Genomic DNA, 20,560 nt, shown 5'->3' with positions numbered 1-20,560 from the left:
GTTTTCATTTAATAAGTGTCAACCAGTTTCATCTATTTGCTTTTAGTAATATAACTAATAAAGAAGTAGAAATTGAGCTTTTCAATTTGAACTATTCAATTTCTACTACTTAGTGAATTAAAAGTATTCATAAATTTAGAACAGTAACAAAGAGAATATATTTTCTTCGAAGTTGTAAGCTATTATAAAGTTAAGATGAACCAACTTTTAATTTCAAGACACAAAGGTTCCCATTTCAAGTTAAAAAGTAGTTTAATAATATCTCATTTCTCTCTCCCAGGAAGACTTTCATGCAGTTTAACAACCAGAAAAATAAGAATTATTATTTTTATATTATATTTTATATTAATACTATTATATTATTATAAGAACCAGAAAAGCAGAACTTTTCTGTTTTCATGTTAGTGGTTTAGTTTTATCACTTGGATAATATTAAGTTTTCAAATTAACAAGATTTAGAGGCATTTTGGTTTTTTTGAAATTTATCTTAATTCAAACTACTAATGAAAAAGATGGTTTGCATACATCTTCAACTTTCTTCAGAAAAGGTATTTGTTTGAATAATTCATTTTCATTTATTTATATGATTTAAATATCTTACCATTTATAAATATGAGTTTAGAGTATATGTTGGAATTATGTAATTACCGTGTTTCCCCGATAATAAGACCTATCCCGAAAATAAGCCCTCCCCTTACTGTGTAAGATTCCTCTAAAATAAGCCCTCTCCCGAAAATAAGCCCTATTGAGATTGCTACTGTAGTGAAGATGATCCCCTGCGCTACACGCTACATTACGGTACCCTCTGTATGCACCGTCCTCTCCCCTCCCCCCGGGTGAAACGCACGTCGCACTCCGAGCTGCATCCAATCAGAGCTGCAGCAGTGAGCGCGTCATCCTGTTCTTCCCCAGTGATTTGCTTGCTGACGCCATTAAGAGCAGTGCCACAGAGGAGAGCTGAGGCAGGACAACATAAAAACCCGGTATGTAAATGGGAGTGAGGGGGCATGATGGAGGATAAAAGAAGAACTCAGCCAGCACTCATTGCGCTAAAGAAATGAAGAACTTCCTTGCAGAGAGAAGAATAGATCAAGTAATGATTCCTGCAGGAATGATTGCCTAACTCCAGACCCTTGATATTGGAATAAACAAGCCATTCAAGGACCATTTGTGCATGGAAGTCAATGACTACATTGAAAATAGAATGGAAAGAAATCAGCGTGAAAACTTTGTGAAGCCCTGTCTGCAAGCCCTGGGTGAAGAAGTCATGGGATAAAATTACTGATAGCTGTGTCGCCAAGGCACTACGAGCAGGTTGCCTGGACAAGACATGTTCATTTAAAGAGAGCTCTATTGCTGGACATGACAGATTGGGTCCACTTCTTTTGAAGGAAATAGAGACGCAAGACATCCAGGACGGAATTCAGGGTATGGACACTTATGACGATGTTGTTGAAGAAGATGACATGATCATTATTGAACAAAGGTACTTTTTTTTGTTCACATTTACCTGTTTATTAAAATTGCTGTCAATGTTCATTAAAATAAGCCCTCCCCTGAGAATAAGCCCTTTTTTCTGTCCAAAAAAAAAAAATAATAAGACAGTGTCTTATTATCGGGGAAACATGGTAATAACTTGATGCCTCAAGTATTTGAAAGAAAACAGCAAAAAAGGAAAAAGATCCACATGTACAAAAATGTTTATAGCAGTCTTCTTTGTGATGGCAAAGAATTGGAAATCAATCAGGATGCCCATCAGTTGTGGAATGGCTGAACAAATTGTAGAATATGATTGTAATAAAATACTACTGTGTTAAAACAAATAAGGAGCAAGTGAACCTGTTAAGACTTACAGGAATTGATGCAGAATTAAATGAGCAGAGTCAAGAGAACATCATATACAGTAACATTCACATTTTGAAATGATCACCTTTTATAGACTGTACTCTTCTCAGCAATACAGTGATCTCAAACAATTCCAAAAGACTAATGATGGAAAAATACTGTCCACATTCAGAGAAAGAATTATAGATCCTGAATGCAGGTCAAAGCATAGTATTTTCACTTTTTTTATTGTTTTTTTTTTTTTTGCCATTTTTTTTTCTTTTGTTCTGATTCTTTTTTCACAACATGACTCATGTGGAACTATGTTTAATATGATTGTATATGTACAGCCTATATCAGATTGTTAGCCATTTTGGGGAGGATGGAGGAAAAGGAGGGAGAAAAAAATGAAAATCAAGATTTTACAGAAGTCAATGTTGAAAACTATCTTTACATGTAGTTGGAGGAAAAAATACTATTAAATGGGAGAACAAACAAATAAAAAGCAAAGAAGCCAACCAACAAGCCTCCTAGCACTTAAAATAAGTGTTACAATGCTCAAGTGCTTCATTCAAAGGAGAGCTCCTGAGACCTTCCTTGCTCAAGAACCCATCATCTCCTTTTTTCCCCACATTAATTCTTAGTTTATCCAAATCTAATAAGTTATTTGTTTATTAGTCTACTATAAAGTTTTTGTGAAGATGTTTTACAAAACTTAAATGACTAGCAATTTAAGGAATTATTAAAAGCAACAAATAAGAAGGCAGATAGATGATAGAAAGCAAGGATACAGAACTATAAAAACTAAATGCAAGAACTAAAGAGTTTAGTAGAATTGGTAGAACTCATTGCTTAGAATAGGGGTAAATTGTTCTTCATGCTTCAATATGTGTTAAAGTCATCGGCATATTACTGGAAATGATAACTGGCCTTTGTAATGACAATCCTAAGTCATCAAGAAAATTATGAAAAGAAGAAAATGAGAGTATATATATTTGCTCTACTAAACTTCTACTCCAAAACCTCATCAGAAGAGAAGATAATCTTCAGTTTATGCAGATTATTGCAGTCCTACTGTATTCTGTATATGAATAGCAGAACCATATGAAAGACCCAACTTTTCTGAAAAGAAGTTTCAAATATGTTCCTTCCTGATAATAGATTCTATGTCCTCCAAAGATCATCCCAGCTTACTTTTGAAAGGCACATCACCAAGTCAAGTCATTTTATTAAGTGTTCACTGAGCAATTCCAACAATACACAAGTAGAAAGAAAGAAGTCCTTACCTTCAAGGAACTTGTATTTTAATGGGGTAGAAAATATCCAAAAGGAAGCTGGGAAGTGAGATGTTTTAGAAGGATTTCTGTTAAAATGAAAAAATATTTTGGAGCTCTAGTTATCTTGGATCTTCAGTTATATGAAATATCCTATTCACTAGTAATGCTTAATAATAGATAAACTAATACTCTCTTCATATATCAACATTGGCACAGTGGTTATTACTGAATTTTATTGTTTAAGAAAGACTTTTTAAGTTATGATAGTAAGCACTGTTTTATAGTACCATTCAAAAACATTTGTATCCCATAGAATATTTTAATCTCATTTTTGATTCACTGAAATGTTTAAAAAATAACTATTAAGGGTACATTATGAACGTATTTTAGAGTACTCTAGTGAAGCTCCATGAAGGCAGAGTTATCTCAGCTAAACTTTATAATTCACATAGTGCCTAGCCAAATACTATGCACATAGTAAGAATAACTTCTCTCTTGCATTTATTCTAGCTTACATGCAGCTTTTTCCCAAACTGGGAGATATGTTTAATAGAGATGAACTGAAGCTAATCATCTACCTTCACAAATAGTAAGCAACAATATCAACATGGAAGAAGCACTACATTTCTACAGGTAACAATTCCTAGTTGTTTATCAGCATCAACAGGTACATCAATGCAATAGATAAAGAAAACTAGAGAGAGAGAAGTTATCTTGAAAATGGGTATTTTGTTGAGTTTTAACTTAGATTTTCTACTTTATGATTTTTAACCTAACTAGTCAGTAATTTTGCAAATTATCTCCCATCACTGATTGTATTTAGATGTATTCAATATATATGTTCATATATTGAATACAATAAATATATTCAAATGAAAGTTGTTACAGCATTAGTTCACTAAAAAAAACTGATATCATTATCTATTAACATGTATGCATTTATATCAAAGTAAACATATACTCATGAGAGAACAATTTTTAACAATTTAACTCTCAGTAAAAATAAGTGATGTGCTACCTAATTGATAATTTTTTTTTTGTCATATGCTAGGTGTTATCAAAATAGTTATCAAGGTAATGATTAACTTTGATGGCCTCTCTGTCCAGCTAAATCAAAATCAGAATTCTTGGAATTTTCAAAGAATAAAGAGTTTCATTAATTTCCAGTCAACTCACAATCTTAAATATTTGTATTTAGGAAAAGAGAAAATTTCTTTGTATCCACTTCAGCCTTACCTGAAGAATTTGTCTAAAAGAAAATTGTGAATTTTCTATCAATTAAACAAAAAAAGTTTGTTACTCACTCTTAAAAGAGAATGGATGCTTGGGCCAATAACTATTCTCAACATTCTTAAAAAGGAAACAAATATCTCCTGTTATTTCACTTCAACATCTATTTAGACACAAGGAAATGTGATGATTGGTATTCTAAAAATACCTTTTTCACTTATGATTCTTATTTGCATACTATGCAACAAGAAAAACATGAAAACAAGATCTTTGTTACATAGAATAAGAATGGTAAGCAATTGAATTAATTTAGAGAAAAATTCAGGTTTGCATGAATGAGTTCTGTTTATATCACAATTCATTTTTTCATTCAATTCTTCATTCAGTCTTCAAAAGACCCATAATTTCATGAGTGTGAATATTCCAGTCACAGCCAAGTTTCTGATGATAAACTTCTATCCTTAGCTAGACTGATTTTCACACAGTCTCACAGACCTCTCAAAATTCAGAGTGCACTTTAATAGCATGTCACAAGATGGATTAAAATAGGACATTCAATTTAGGATTTAAAATAGGACAGATGCATTTTAAAAGTAGAGGGTACAGAATAGTAAGGCTGTGATCAAAGGCCATTTTTCTATTGGTTGATGGAATTTGACAGAAGTTAAGTAATTGCTCATGGGCATCCATCAATAATTTTACTATCATAGACAGTTTTGAACAATGTATACAGTAGAAATATGAATTTAAAGTATAACAAAGCATTATTGAAATGTGTTTTATTAAAAAATTACAATCATCTTATTTTCTACTTTCTACTCTTTTTCTCGGTTTAAAAAAAAACAACCCCTATTGATACCTTTTTTTTTTAAACATGATAGTTATTTCTGGACTTCTATCCTCTAATCTCTCCAGAATGAACCCTTTTAATAAAAACAATTAAGCAATAACAGCTAGTACTGTCACTGTGACAGTGACAATGCATTCAATACTTAGCCCTGAAAATCTCTACCTCTCTTCAAAAGGACGAGAAGTTGTATCATTATCTGTGCCCTAGGATCAAGATTGAGTTTTATTTCATTTTATTAATATTTTAATGAAACACTTTTATTTTTCTTATATCACTGTCTCCTTTTAGTGGTTCCATTATAGCCATCAAGTAGAACTTCTTATAACAAACATAGTCAGGTAAAACTAATCCACACATTGGTTTATATCTAAAATTTTGTGCCTGATTCTACACTCCGTACTTCTTTGCTGATAGTAGGAAATGGATTTTGGAGTGTGTGTGTATTGAGGGAAGAGGGAGGAATTGAAATGAATCCACTTCCCTGAAGTCATTGCATTTATCAGAGATCTGAAAGTCTTTCTATATTGTTTTCTTTTTCGTGATTGTGATCATTATGTACAATGTTTCAGTTCTGCTTACTTCACTCTTTATTCATTGATTAAAAAGTCTTCTGAAGTTTCTCTGGACTTTCATAGATATCATTACTTATAACATAATAATCATAAGGTGATAGAATTTGAAAGGAATCTTAGAAGGCCATCTAGTCCAATGTTTTTCATTCTCAAAGATGGCTAGTCCTAGAGATCCAGCTACCCCATCATACCAATAATGTGATAAACAATGGAATTTGAACCCAGGTCTTCTGACTCCAAGTCCAGGTTCCTTTCTGTTCTACCACACTGTCTTTAATATTCTTACTGTCACACAGCATCCTTTGTTTCCATTTGTCATATACTGCAATTTGTTCAACCATTCATAGTTGATAGGAACTTTGATTCTTTGCAATTCTTTGTGATTATCAAAAAAAATTATTTTAGTGTTTATGGGATTATAACCTCCTTGGGGCATATGCCTAATACTTGTATCAATGAGTATTTACATGTAAGTGCCATTTTTAGTATAATTCCAAAATTGCATTCCAGAACTGTTTATAGATCCACTAACAGTTCATTAGTGTATCTCTCTTCCCATGGACTCTGCAATATACATCATTTCTGTCTTCTTTGCCAATCTTAAGAGTGGTATGAAATATAACTACATTTATGATTTTACTATCATGGTTTCCAATACGGAAATTCCTTCTACCAGTACTCAACATAATACATTTTTTGCAATTTACAGTCTTAAAAGGATTGCCTGTGACTTGTACAAGGTCACATAGCCAGCATCTGTCAGAAGCGGAATTTCTTGAATCCAAGAAAGGCTTACTATTTACTATGCAACTGTATCTTTTAAAAGGAAAAGACTCTGATCTTGAACTTGTATTCCTCTTACTTATTAGTGATTTAGAGCATTTCTTCACATGGTTCTAGTAATTTGTATTTAGTCCTTTGGAAAAATGCCTCTTCCTATCCTTTAACCATTTGCCTAATGGAAGATATAGTGATACAAATATATAAAAATATTAGTTCTTTTTCAGAGGTATTTACCGCAAATATTTTCCCAATTAACTGTTTCTCTTCTAGTTAGATACAATGATTATGTTCATGAAAAAGTTTTTCAATTTTGTATAATCAAAACTCTTATTTTCTGTAGAGATATTTATTCCTTTTTTAGTTAGGAATTACCTTTGTATAAGGTATCTTCTTTATTTTCTTTTTTCAAATTACATTAATTTACATATTTTGGTTATGTGTCCATTGGAAACTGTCATAGCACATAGTATAAAATGGTGATCTAAATCCAATTTTTGTCAAAATGCTTTCTAATTTTTCTCAGAGTTTTGGGGATTTTTGTTTTGTTTTGTTTTTTTATCAAGTAAGGAATCTTTATTTCAGAAATTAGTTGGTGTATTTATATTTTGAATTTTGTTTAATCTCATCTATTTCACTGATCAACTTTTCTACTAACCAGTAGCAAATAGTTTTGATATTTCTATACTATATTCTAGTTTGATGTCTGACAATTCTAGATACTAGATAATACTAGACTCCATTTTCATTATTTTTTAGACAGCCTTGACTTTTTGTTTCTCCAGATGAATTTTATTATTTTTCTACAAAATAATCTTTTATGGCATGATTGATTTGACAACAAACCTATAAATTAAGATATGTGTTACTTATACTGCTATGGCACAACCATGAATATTGAATAGATCTTCAGTTATTGAATTATTAATTTATTTCTTTTAAAAAATGTAATAATTATATCCACATTCTGTTCTAAGTATATATTGGTAGGTCAAATCGAAGATATTTTATACATTTTATAATAACTTTGAATGGAATTTCATTTCCTAAGTCAGAGACTCATAGGAACTTAAATATAGAGCCTAAAGTGACTTCAGAAGTTATCTAGGCCAATTCATTCATATTAATTAGTCAGGAAAACTGAGGCATATTGAGATTTGATGACTTGCCCAAAGTTATACTAAGCATCATAGGCAAGATTCCAACTTGGGCTGCTGACTTATCAGCCAATATTCTCCTAGAGCATTGGACTTGGAATCAAAATAACTTGAATTCAAATCCAACTTCAGATTTTTATTTTTATTTTTATCTATCTGATCTTGGGGAAATTACTTATACTTAGCATCTCTTTTCTCCAGTTTCCTTATCTGTAAAAGGAAATAATAAACATAGAATAGGAAGAGATGTTTGTCTGCAAACCTTAAAGCACTATTTAAGCACTTTTATTGCTATTGTTTTTCTTCTCATTATACTATCAGTCAATCAAGAAATAGACACTAGAGATGATTACTTGCAAACTGATTGCAAATTCCTCTAATGAAGAACTCAATAAATGTGTATAAATATGTACAAATAGAAAGAATAAGTACAAAGTAGCTGGAGAGGAAGGGCATTAGTAGTTACACAACCAGAAAATTATTTTAGTAGTAATGTGTTGGATGGACTGGAGTGGTAAGATTTGAGGTAGGGAAACTAATTAGGAGGTTGTTTTTTACAATAGTATAGATGACAGGAGATGACTGCACTAAAAATGCTATCTTTGAGAGTGGCAAAAAGCCGTCAAATGTAAGAGATGTGGGGAAGGTAGAAATGATAAAATTGGACAACTGATTGGATATGGATATTGAGAATTAAGGAGTAATGCCCATAATATGAATTTGGAAGACTAAAAGGATGATAGTACTTTAACAGAAATTGGGAGGTTTGGGAAGAGATTTGAAGGTTGGGGAAAGATAATGAGTTCATGCTTCCCAATGGATTTTATTAGTGATATATGCAGAAAGGTTTATTTCATGTTCTATTTTGCTGAAGTTGTTTTATTTAATTTTTTGATGGTTGTCTAGGTATCTCTAAATAAACCATTTTATCTTTTCAAATTGAGATAATTTTATATATTTTATCCTCTCAATTTCTTTTGTTTTACTCCTATAACTAGGATTTTTAAAAATGTAACAAAAAGTACTGACAATCAACATCCTTTACCCTTGATTCCTCCCTCCCCTCCCCGGGCAATTCAGGTTAAATGACTTATCCAGGGTCATACAGCCAGGAAGTGTTAATGTTTAAGAACAGATTTGAACTCAGGTCCTCCTGACTTCAGGGCTAGTGCTCTATCCACTTACCAACTAGTTGCTTTTACTTTACTTATTAAAAAAGTAAAGCTTTTACTGTTTCTTAGAATGCCAATTTTGGTTTTAAATAGCTACTTTGCAACTAAGTGGCACAGAGTGCTATGCTAGGAATCAGGAAGACTAACACTTATTAGCCATGTGACCTTGGGCTAGTCATTTAATCCTGTTTGTCTCTGTTTGCTCATCTATAAAGTGAGCTGGAGAAGGAAAATGACAAACCACCCCAGTATCTTTGCCAAGAAAATCCCAAATGAGATCATAAAAAGTTGGACATAACTGAAAAAAACCTGAACAATAAAATTTATTAAGGAAAGACCTATGTATTCCAATACTTTTTAATGTTTTAAACATATATGAGTACTATTTTTAATAGTATTTTGCTTTTCCAAATATGTGCAAAGATAGTTTTCAGCATTCATCCTTGCAAAACCTTGTGGTTACAAATGTTTCTCCCTCTGTTCCTCCCTTCCCCCTCCCCAATATAGTAAGCAATCTGATGTAAATTGAATATGTGCAATTTTTCTCATCATTCATCATGCTGAGCAATAAAAATCATATCTGAAGGGAGAAAAAGCATAAGAAAGAAAAAAACAAACAACCAACAATAACAAAAAGGTGAAAATACTATGCTTTGATCCACATTCAATCTACATAATACTCTTTCTGAATATGGATGACTCTTTGTATCACAAATCTTTTGGAATTGCCTTGAATCATCTCATCGTGATAAAGAGCCAAGTCCAAAATGAGTGCTTTTTTTGTTGAAGACTTTTTCTGCACATTTTATCTACTCCATAAAACCTTCCCTAACCTGCCTAATTATCCCTCCAACTAGACTATAATCTCCTTGAGGGAAGAGGTTATGTTTTTATCCTTAACTACATTCTAGCACCGGTACCTGCCTTGTATTAGGAAATAAATTGTAAAATTAAATTTTTCCTTACTGACTTTGTAATTAAGAGGAAAGAACTGCCAGCAGTAATGAAATCCACAAATAATCCCACAAACCAATTTTAACCAATAGTCCTAGCATCGAGATATCAGGCAAATGTTGAAAGCTGTTGGAATGATAACACTTGGTGCTACAGCCTGGTCAATGTACAACTTTTTAGTCACAGAGATTTTTTTTAACCATTTCCCTCATCTGTCCTGTCAATACTTTTAATTAGTTTTAGAGGTCCTGAAACTTTTTAGCTGCACCAGAGGAACTCATGAGGTATGTTTAAAGTGTTCCAGCAGGATCTTTTAAGGCAAATTTCCCAAGGAGTGCAAAATACATTAAAGTTTATAAAGTTCATTTTGGGAATCTATGCAACTGCAAAAGGATCAGAAATTTCTGTTCTTTTACTCAGTCAGTAACTCCTTTGGTTACCAATTTGGATTACATTTGAAAGCAATTAAAAAGATCTCTGCTTTTATCTCTTCATTCATGTAGACTAAAGCCCTTGCATGTTTTAGTAAATGGATTCAAGACCTGCTATATCAGAAAAAAGGGTATCAATTTGTAATCAGTCTTCTGGCAGTGAGGCTCCCCAAACTTGACAAAATTGGTCCTTAGAGGACAGACAGGATATAAGTGACAGTCAAAAACCCACTCCACACTTTGACTTTAAAAAACCTTTCTGGCTTGTTAGGACTAACTATAAGCTTTTTGTTTCTTTTTCATACTGACATAGCTGTCAAGAGTTAAGTTTCCCTTTGTGACCCATTGGGACTTAGTAGAAGCAGACAAACAATTAATTCAGTCTTGATTGCTTTCATGCTTTCTGATGTTTGGGGGGAAGGAAAAGTTGGAGTCAGGTGGGAAATGAAGAAAGTAACTAATTTAGATTACATTCAGAAATTTTTTTCCCTATGAAAAGAGTTATGTATTTTATAGACTTGTCTATGATAAATAACTTTAAAGACAACCACATTATCATAGTTTCTTTTCACTGAGATTCATTATTGTACCTATACCATATCTCACTAACATCTTTATTCCAGAGGTCCATTACTTTATAAATGTAATATGTCAGGATTAACCTGAATAGATTTCAGTTAAAATTTTGTTCTTATGATAAAGTTTATTAAATCAAGTCATAAAGTCAGTGGAAATACTTAAATTGTACAAATAAATGCAGGATCCCTGAAGTGTGGTGGAGTAAAAACAGTACTAGATAGAAATAGATCTGTGTTTGAATCCTAACTATACTTCTTAACTATGTGTCACCTTAAACAAGTTACATAACTTTTGTATGTTTCCTTTTTTCATCTGTAAAATGGGAATAATAAAACTTATGTCACTTTCTTCACAGAATAATAGTGAAGTCAAAAGAGAATCGATATGTAAAGCATTTTGTAAACCATAAAGTATACAAATGTAAGCAGTAAATATCCTATTACAAAACCTGGGTCAAGACTTTAGCTTTTATAGCTAATCTCCAAACATCTCTCCAAAGCCAGGGAGGAATCACATGTGATCTTTGACTTGCATAGCAAAGATGTCTTTTAATTCAGCCATATAAAAATTCACAATCCTAGTTAGCCTCAGCTGCTGCTATTATAAACTCATCTCCAGGAATGAAATTAGCCATCTCTATACATACTTGATTAATTTTTAAATATTTTATTCCCCACATACTTTCTTTTAATAGTAAGACCCCAAATTTAACAAATGTGTTTATCACTGTATGTAAATTTTTTCTGGATATAAGTTCTTGAGTTTGAAATCATAAGATTCTACTATCTTATTACATTACATCATGTAAATATATAAATAACATACATAACAAGTGAGCATTAGCATGTGTGTATGTGTGTGTGTGTGTGTGTGTGTGTGTGTGTGTGTGTGTGTGCATGCAGGCTTTGGGATAAGTAAAGAGGGAACTGGCAAATCCAGTTAAGTAGAGAATAATTTAAAAAAAAAAAAAAAAAGAAGAAGAAGATGATAATGATGATCGGGGGAAAGGAAAATGAGTGTGATCAAAAGAAGAAACAAAAGAACTAAAAGGATAATATAAGAAAATTATTTTACTTATTATAGTCAGATATGAGTGTGACACAGTTAATAAGCATTTTAAAAATACCTACTCTGTGCCAAGCCGTGTGCTAACTGTTGGGAAACAAAGAAAGGCAAAAAATAGTCCCTGCTTTCAAGGAGTTCAGAGTCTAATGGGACAGACAACATGCAAATAATATACTAGTTCTATAGACACCATGTACTGGATTATAATCCTGTATAAACTACATATAGTAGATAGATAAGTAAATAAAGATCAGAAGGAGTTTTAGTAAAAAATGCAATTTTAGCTAGATCATGAAAAAAGCCAGAGGAAGATAAAGAGGGTCATATTCCAATCATGAGACACAACCAGTGATAATGCTTAGAATCTAGAGATGGAGGGTCTTGTGTGAACAGCAGCAAGGTGACCAGTATCATTGGATTGGAAAATATGTAATATGCAGTAAGGTGTGAGAAAACTAGAAAGGTAGGAGATGGGTAGATTATAAAGAGCTTTAAATGTCAAATTAGAGAATTTTTTAAAATATATTTCATCCTTGAGATGGTAGGGATCTACTAAAGATTTTTGAGTTGAGAATAGCATGATAAGATCTGTAAGTTAGGAAAATTAATTTGACAGCTGAGAGGAGGATGGATTGGAATGGTGAGAGACTTGAATTAGGAAAAACAACTAGCAATAAGAAAATAATCCAGGTATGAAATAATATGGGCCTGCACCAGTATGGTAGCAGTGTGAGACGAGGAGTGTGTTTGAAAGATGTTAAAAAGGCAAAATAAGAAGCCTTGACTAGGTTACAAGTTTGGATGACTGGGAGAATGGGTATTACATTGACAGAAATAGGGACGTTCAGAAAGGGGGACATTCAGGAGAAAGGTAATGAGTTTAGTTCTGAACATATTGAATTTAAGATGCCTATGGGACATTCAGTTTGAGATATCTAAAAGGGAATTGGAGATATAAATCTGGACATTAGGAGAAAGGTTAGGGCTGAATAAGTAGATTTGAAAATAATCAGCATTTTTTTTTTTTTTGAAACCATGGGAGCTGATAAAATCATCAAATGAAATAGTCTGGGGGAGTCTAAGATGGAGTCCAGGACAGTAGAGACCTAGCCTAGAGATTAGGAAGACTTGGATTTGTGTGACAATGGACAAATTACTTTAACCTCTCAGTTTCCTTGACAACTCTCTAAACTATAAATTGTAGATGAATTGCCAATCAGCATTGATAGAAGGAATTTTTAGACAGAAAAACAGGCAAATTAATGCATTGTTTGTAAAGCTATGAAGTGATCTAATTATTGAGAAAATTTTGAAATTATGTTTAAGAGACTAAAATATCCATGCAAAGATTCTAATATTAGGCATAAATCCTCATTTTCAACCTTATTTTTATAATATTTTAATTTTGTAGGTTAAAATTATAAGCTAAATCTAATAAGAGAAAATTTAGAAATTTAGTAAGAATACAAAATGCTTATTTGTGGCTTTAAAAACTTCAGGGATAACATGACTAGACAGAAGTTCACCTGAAAAAGATCTGGGGACAAAAGTCTAAACAGTGTGAGATAGCAACTAAAAAAACTAATAAAAACTTAAGGCTGCTTTATCAGAGGAATAATGTCCAAAACAAAGTTGGTGATAGTATTATTGGGCTTTGCCCTAGTTTGAATACAATTAGATTATTCTATTCAGTTAGGAATATCATATTTCTCCTTTTTTTCAGTCTTTTGACTATTATTTAATATGGTTATATTTTTACTTATTTTGTTAAATATTTCCCACTTACATATAAAAATATTGAGTTCCAAATTCTCTCCCCTCCTCTTTGCCTTGAGCAGGTAGATAACTTGATTTCAATTACACAGGTGAAGTATCACGCTAAACAAATTTTCATATTAGCCATGCTGCAAAAGAAAATACAGAAAAGTAAAAACAAGAAAAAATTTAAAGAAAGTATGCTTTAATTTGCATTCAGAGTTCATTCTGTCTCACCACAGCATTTTTCATCATGGTATCTTTGGAAATATCTTGAATCGTTGCTGTAATCAGAGTAGCTCAGTTTTTCATAGTTGATTATCCTTACAATGTTGCTGTTATTGTGCTAAGAGTTCTCCTTATTCTGCTCACTACACATTTCATGACATTATATAAGTCTTCCTAGGTTTTTCTGAAATGTCCTGCTTCTCATTTCTTATAGCACAGTAGTATTCCATTACAATCATACTTTAAACTTATTCTGCCATTACCCAGTTGATGGATATCCCCTTGATTACTAACTCATTCATACCACAAAAAAAAAAAAAAAAAAAAGTTGCCATAAATACTTTTATACAATAGTTTTTACACCTAATCTTTAATCTTTTTGGGATACAGATCTAGTGGTAATATTACACAGTTTTATAGCATCTTAGACATAGCTCCAACTTGCTTTCCAGAATGGCTGGACTAGTTCACTGTTCTCATGGGTATTCCAATTTTTCCACATCCCCTCTAACATTTGTCATTTTCCTTTTCTGTCATTTTAGCAAACCTAATAAGTATGAGATTGAGTCAAAGTTTTCTTTTGCATTTCTCTAATCGGTGGTGACTATTGATAGCTTTGATTTCTTCTTTTGAAAACTGCCTGTTCATATTCTTGACCATTTTCCAACTAGGAAATGGCTGTTATGTTTATAAATTTGGTTCAGTTCCCTATATGTTTGAGAAATGAGGCCTTTATCGGAAAAACTTGCTATAAAATTTCCCCCAGTTTTCTATTTTCCTTCAAATTTTGGCTATATTGGTTTCATTGGGATAAAAGTTTTTACATTTCATATAATAAAAATTATTTTACTTTCTTTTGTTTAATCATAAACTCTTTCCTTTTGCATAGATTTGACAAGAACATTTTTCCATACTCCCTAGTTTATGATATCATTCTTTATGTCTAAATTATTTTTCAGTCTTGACTTTATTTTGGTATACAAAGTGTGGTGTTGGTTCATGCCTAGTTTCTGACAAACTGTTGTCCGATTTCCCCAGCAATTTTTATCAAATGTTCTTATTCCAAAAGCTTGAATTTTTGGATTTTGTCAAACACTAGATTACCATGGTCATTATTTACTACTGTGTATTATGTTCCTAATCTACTCCACTGATCCCACTACTTATTTCTTAACCAATACCAGATTGTTTTGATTAATACCACTTGAAATATTGCTTGAAATCTGGAACCTTGAAGCTTCCTTTCTTCACTTTTTTTTCATCGATTGCCTTGATATTATTGACCTTTTATTCTTCCAGATGAATTTTATTATTTTTTTAGCTCTATGAAATAATTTTTGATAGTTTGGTATAGCACTGAATAAGTAAAATAATTTAGGCATAATTAACAATTTTATTATATTGGCTTAGCCTATTCATGAGCAATTAATAATTCTCCAAATATTTAGATGTCTTTATTTGTATAAAAATCATTTTGTAATTGTATACATATAATGCCTTAGTTTGGCTTGGCAAGTAGGCTCCCAGGTATTTCATAATGCCTGAAGCTGTTTTAAATGCAATTTATCTCTTGTTGCTGGGTTTCCTAGGTAGTACATGGAAGTGTTGATGGTCTATGTAGGCTTATTTTATATCCTCTAATTTTGCCAAAGTTGTTAATCATTCCAGCTAACTTTTTAGTTGATCCTTTGTTAATCCTCATTCTCCTCATCACTCTACAGCCTTTGATTCTCGATATCATTTTCTCCTTTTTTATAATAGTCTCTTCTCTATAGGTTTTTGAGATACCACTTTCTCCTGGATCTCCTGTTCCTTGGATGATTTATCTTCTACATCATGCTCTCTAACTTTAGTCCTCAGGGTTCAGTCTAGGGCTCTCTCTTCTCTTCTCCTCTGGCTCTATACTACTTTACTTGGTGATCTCATCAGTTCCCCTGTGAATTTAATTAATGTCTCTCTCAGGATGATTCTCAAATCTACCTCTACTGTTTACAGCCTCTCTGCTGACTTCCACTCTCCCATCTATAACTGCCTTTAAGACATCTTAAATTGGCTGTCCAGGAAACATTTTAAACTTAATAAAACAGAACGCATTGGCTTTCCCTCTATGCCCTCCTCCCCCCTTTTACCTTCTCTATGGCCATAAAGGGTCTCTAAAGTTCCCAGCTTGGAAGTCGTTCTGGATCCCCCACTGTCTCTCACTGTCTGTATCCAATCTGTTAACAAGGAAAAGGCAACATCGCTGAAATATGCTTCCTTCTTTCCACTGACACCCTGGTGTGGACCCTTAGCACCTGATGCCAGGACTATTGCACTAGCCTGAAGAAGGGTCTGCTTACTTCAAATCTCTCCTACTTCAGTCTATTCTCTATTTGACCCAGCATTCTATCCACTTCATCACTTAGCTGTCCCAAAAAGTACAGCTAACATAAGGCATTCATGTAAAGGAGCTCAACCAAGATGGTTGAAGAAACTAGGGATATTTATCTTAGAGAACAGAAGACTTAGAGTGGATGTAAATAGTTGTAATTTGAAACATTTAAAGGGCTGCTGTGTGGGAAAAGGGGACAGACTTGTTCTACTTAACTCTAGAGCTGAGAATTAGTTGTAGGTTTGTTAAGTTACTTATCATAGTAAAAAAAAAAAAAAAAAAAAAAATGTCAAGTCCCTATTCTGATGTTAAAGCACCATATCACTAACATTAATACTGTAGGGCAGTATTTTGTAATATGAAATTAATTGCAAAAATGTTAAGTATTTAAATGTAGAATATAAGAAGTCTAATCCTTTAATGGAGTAATGTAAGTAATAAAGTGTTCCCTTTAGAGCTATAAACTGCTAAACTATTTTGAATGAACTATTTCTTCAAGAGCAGTCTGGAGGGTAATTTGGCTTAAAGACATGTTTTATTCAGTTTATTTAACTATAGGATTGGTTCTATTGTATGGATTATAAAAAAGGATAAGACTATGCCCTCAGTAGACAGCATAACCTAATTTAACTGACAGATAAACTCTAAAGTCCCTTCTAGATGTTAAAACAAAAAATATCGTGAGCAAGGCAGCTAGTTGGTGCAGTAGAGAGAACACAAGCCCTGAAGTCAGGAGGACCTGAGTTCAAATGTGATCTCAGATATTTAATATTTCCCAGCTATGTGACCCTGGGCAAGTCACTTAACCCCAATTACTTCAGGGGGAAAATATATTGTGATTCATTGAGTTTACACAATGTTGAAATAATGTAAAAAACCAGTGTTTCTCAGTGAGGTTTCTTGGTACCGTGTTTTTCCTTTTCTTTCCATCACCAAAAACTTAACTTTCCTGTCAATTTCATGCAAGTTAATTATTTTGATTTTTACAGTATGAACAACAGCAAAATATAAAGCAAGTGACTTGCGTAGGGTCATAGAATTAGGAAATGATGAGTAGAGGAACAGGGATATGGTTAACAGAAATATTTGGTCCCCTTATTCTTTATACTTCCCTGACAGTATATGCTGCATCAAATCAAAAATCCCTAAGAAACTTATAAGGTCTTAAGCACTACTTGTAAAACATTTCCTCAATATTTTTTTCTAAACTTTGGACTTTACTATATTGTAACTTCTCTAATTTCTTTCAATTAAACAGTTAAAATAGATTAATTTCTACATGTTTAACAGTTCTGCTTTTAAAATTGTATTTGTTTCCTGAAAATAAAGATTTTCATGTCCATAAAATTTGCATTTAAATTTTTTTTTTAAATGTGCAAGTTTGTTAATGGAAGATTTAGATAAAACAGTGTTTTAAAATGTTTAAATTAAGAATTTTAGGGTCATTGCAAGCTGAGTGCCAAGAGAAATAATCTGTTAATGACCTAAGCAATAGCCAAAACAATACAATTGAACACAGAGGACTCATTTACATGTCACATCTAGAATACTGTACTCACTACTGGGTGTCATATTTTAGGAAGTTCATTGATAGACTGAAGGGAATCCGAAGGAAAGAAACAAAGCTGAAGAGCCTCTAGATCATGCCATATGACAATGAATTATGGCTACATACTCTCTCCAGAGAAGTTATTAAAGCTACCTTTGAAGAACTCTTACATGGAAGAGGGATTAGACTTGTTCTGACCAGGCCTAAAGGGCAAAACCAAGAACAAGAGAGGGAGGAAGTTGAAGAAAAGTAGATTTAGGTTTGATGTGAGGCCATTTTTCCTTACAGTTTCAGCTCTTCAGAAGTGAAATAGATTACACTTTCAGAAGATAAGCAAAATCAGGATGAACATCTCTTGGGAATGTTTTAGAGGGATTCAGGAATGAATTGGACTAGATAATCTCTGAGCCACCTTATGATTCTAACCAAGTGTCACTGAACCAGCATTTATTAAGCAATTGCTATGCATCTTCCAAAAAATGTTCCCAAAGATCACATTTTACCAGGCAAAACAAACTTGAAAACAGTTTATATATATATATATATGAGAGATGTACAATAAAAATAGGAATCCAGAGGAAAGGCACTATTACAAGAAAAGTGACCAAGAAAAGCTCCTTTCAAAATGAGTTTTGAGATGGATCTAAAAGAAAGGTAGAGAAACTAGAAAGTAGAGATGAGGAAGAAAAGCAGGTGGTAGGCCTGGGGGATGACCTATGAAAACACAAAGAATCAGAAGATGAAGTGCCATGTTCAGAAACAGTAGGAAGATTGAGGTTTTTGGAGGGGGGTGTGTGGGGAGGGAAGTCAAGTGTAAGAAAAGTAGTATATTAGAAAGGTAGGAAGGGTGAGGTTCTAAAAGACTTTAAAAGTCAAGCAGAGCATTTTATACTTGATCTGAAACATAAATCACTAAAGTTTATCAAATAGGCAATTTGGTCAAATCTGCCCTTTAAGGAAAATACTTTGGCAGTTAAGTAGAATATGAATTAGAGTAGAGAGACTATGGGCAGGGGAACCGGCCAGAAGACTATTACAATAGTCAAGGCCTGAGGTGTATGGATCTGCAGCCATAATATGTAAACAGAAAAGGGGAAATACACAAGAAACATAATGAAGGTAGAAATCATAAAATTTGGCAACACATTGGATATGAGGCAAGTATGAAAGAGTTGAGGATTAACACCTTTATTGCATGCTTAGGTGACTTAGGATGGTGGTACCCATTGCTAGGGAAGTTTGAAAGAGGGGATAGAACTTAAAAGGAAAGAGGAGGAATGATTAATGAACATGTTAATTTGGGATGTCTAAGAGGCAGTTGGTATATGCAAGGTAACAGGAAGTAATGTTTCTATTTTACTCTTGTTAAATGATGCTTAAAATACTGAGTTCAGTTATAAGCTCTACATTTTAAAAGACTTTGGGATACCAAAGCATATATAGGGAAAAGGCAGGAAAAATAGAGAGGGCTTGAAAACCTATGTTATATGAAGAATACCTAAAATAATTAGAGATAATTAATCTTGCATTTTATAAGCCCCTATTATGTGCCAAGCACTATACTGAGCACTATGGATAAAAGTAACAAAGTACCTAAGCTTTGCCCTCAGTCTTAACATTCTACTGAGGAGATACATTGTGTTCACAAACAAATTGAAACTGATCTTTTAGAAGGGGGAGGAAGAGCCCTAGAAGGGAAGTGGGAGAGGGAGGGGGGAATCAAGAAAGAAGTAGTAAAGGAACCTTGAAGGGATTTAGGGATTCCCAATGGCAGAGGTAAAGGAGAAAACCTTCCAAGGCATGGGCAAAGTACATTAGGGGGAGAGATGGGTAATCTCAATCTAGAAAAATGAGATAGAGCCAAATTGTGAAGGGCTTTAAATTCTCAACAGGGGGAAGTAACTAGGAAGCCACTGACACTTCTTGAGCAGAAAGTCTAACATAGAACTGTATTTTTGAAAGACCAATGTGGCAGTGGTGTGGGGGGTGGGTTCTAGAGGATAGAGACAGGAAGACCCATTATGGCAATAATCCAGGTGAGAAGTGTTAGAATGAACAACTGATTGCATAGTGAGATGAGAATGAATGTTGAGTATGATGCCTTGGTTGTGAACCTGACCGATTAGGAAAATAGTTGAAGACAAGGAGAATTTTTTGTTTAAGTGGGACAAGATTACTTGCAGTCATAGAAGCTCACTGGAAGAATATTGATGTTAAAAATAAAAAGATGAGCCTTTTTTTCCCCAAAAAAAAGAGAGGGGAGAGGCACAAGGAGAGGTATGATGCAGTTTTCAGTGTATAAAGGACTGAATTTTTAAATGAATTTATTTAAAATGAAATTTTAAAGGGTAGGTGTTACTTAATCAGGGATGAAAACTAAAGGGAAGCAGATTTTAACTTAATTTACTAATTAGAGTTGCTTAAAATGGAATGAGCTGTTTAATAAGGAAACTCTGTTCCTGGAAGTTTTTAAGTAGAGATTGTCAGAGATTGTAAGATTTCTGCATTAAAAGATTAGAAGAAATGACCCCTAGAAGTCCTTTGGAGAGAAAACTATGATTCGTTTTACTCTAGATGGTCTAAAATCTCTCATAAAAAATTCCTGTAGAGTTTATTTGACCAATGCAGGGGAGGGGGAATTGTTACTTATATGTTTGTGTTCAAGTGAAACATTTTTACTCTTACTCTAAAAAAAGATAATTGAAATAGCCATACTAAGGACATTTGAAAATAGGTATTCTGATTTTTTTTTAAGTTGAAAAAACT

At 33.0% G+C, this 20,560-nt stretch overlaps 1 long non-coding RNA gene across 1 annotated transcript in view; it reads right to left on the bottom strand.

The window, feature by feature from the left end:
• LOC127555204 (uncharacterized) overlaps positions 1-17,451 on the bottom strand; it is a 29,073-nt gene extending 11,622 nt beyond the window's left edge. Inside the window, exons 1-2 of the long non-coding RNA XR_007952181.1 lie at positions 13,678-17,451; positions 3,111-3,187 (exon numbers count right to left, since the gene is read on the bottom strand). This is a non-coding gene — a long non-coding RNA (uncharacterized LOC127555204). The remainder of the gene's footprint in view (positions 1-3,110; positions 3,188-13,677) is intronic.
• Between the last annotated feature and the right edge of the window lie 3,109 nt (positions 17,452-20,560).

This window comes from Antechinus flavipes, chromosome 3, assembly GCF_016432865.1.
Source record: "Antechinus flavipes isolate AdamAnt ecotype Samford, QLD, Australia chromosome 3, AdamAnt_v2, whole genome shotgun sequence".
NCBI lineage: Eukaryota > Metazoa > Chordata > Mammalia > Dasyuromorphia > Dasyuridae > Antechinus > Antechinus flavipes.
The sequence above is the reverse complement of the archived record's forward strand: the minus strand, read 5'-3'. Positions and strand labels throughout refer to the sequence as shown.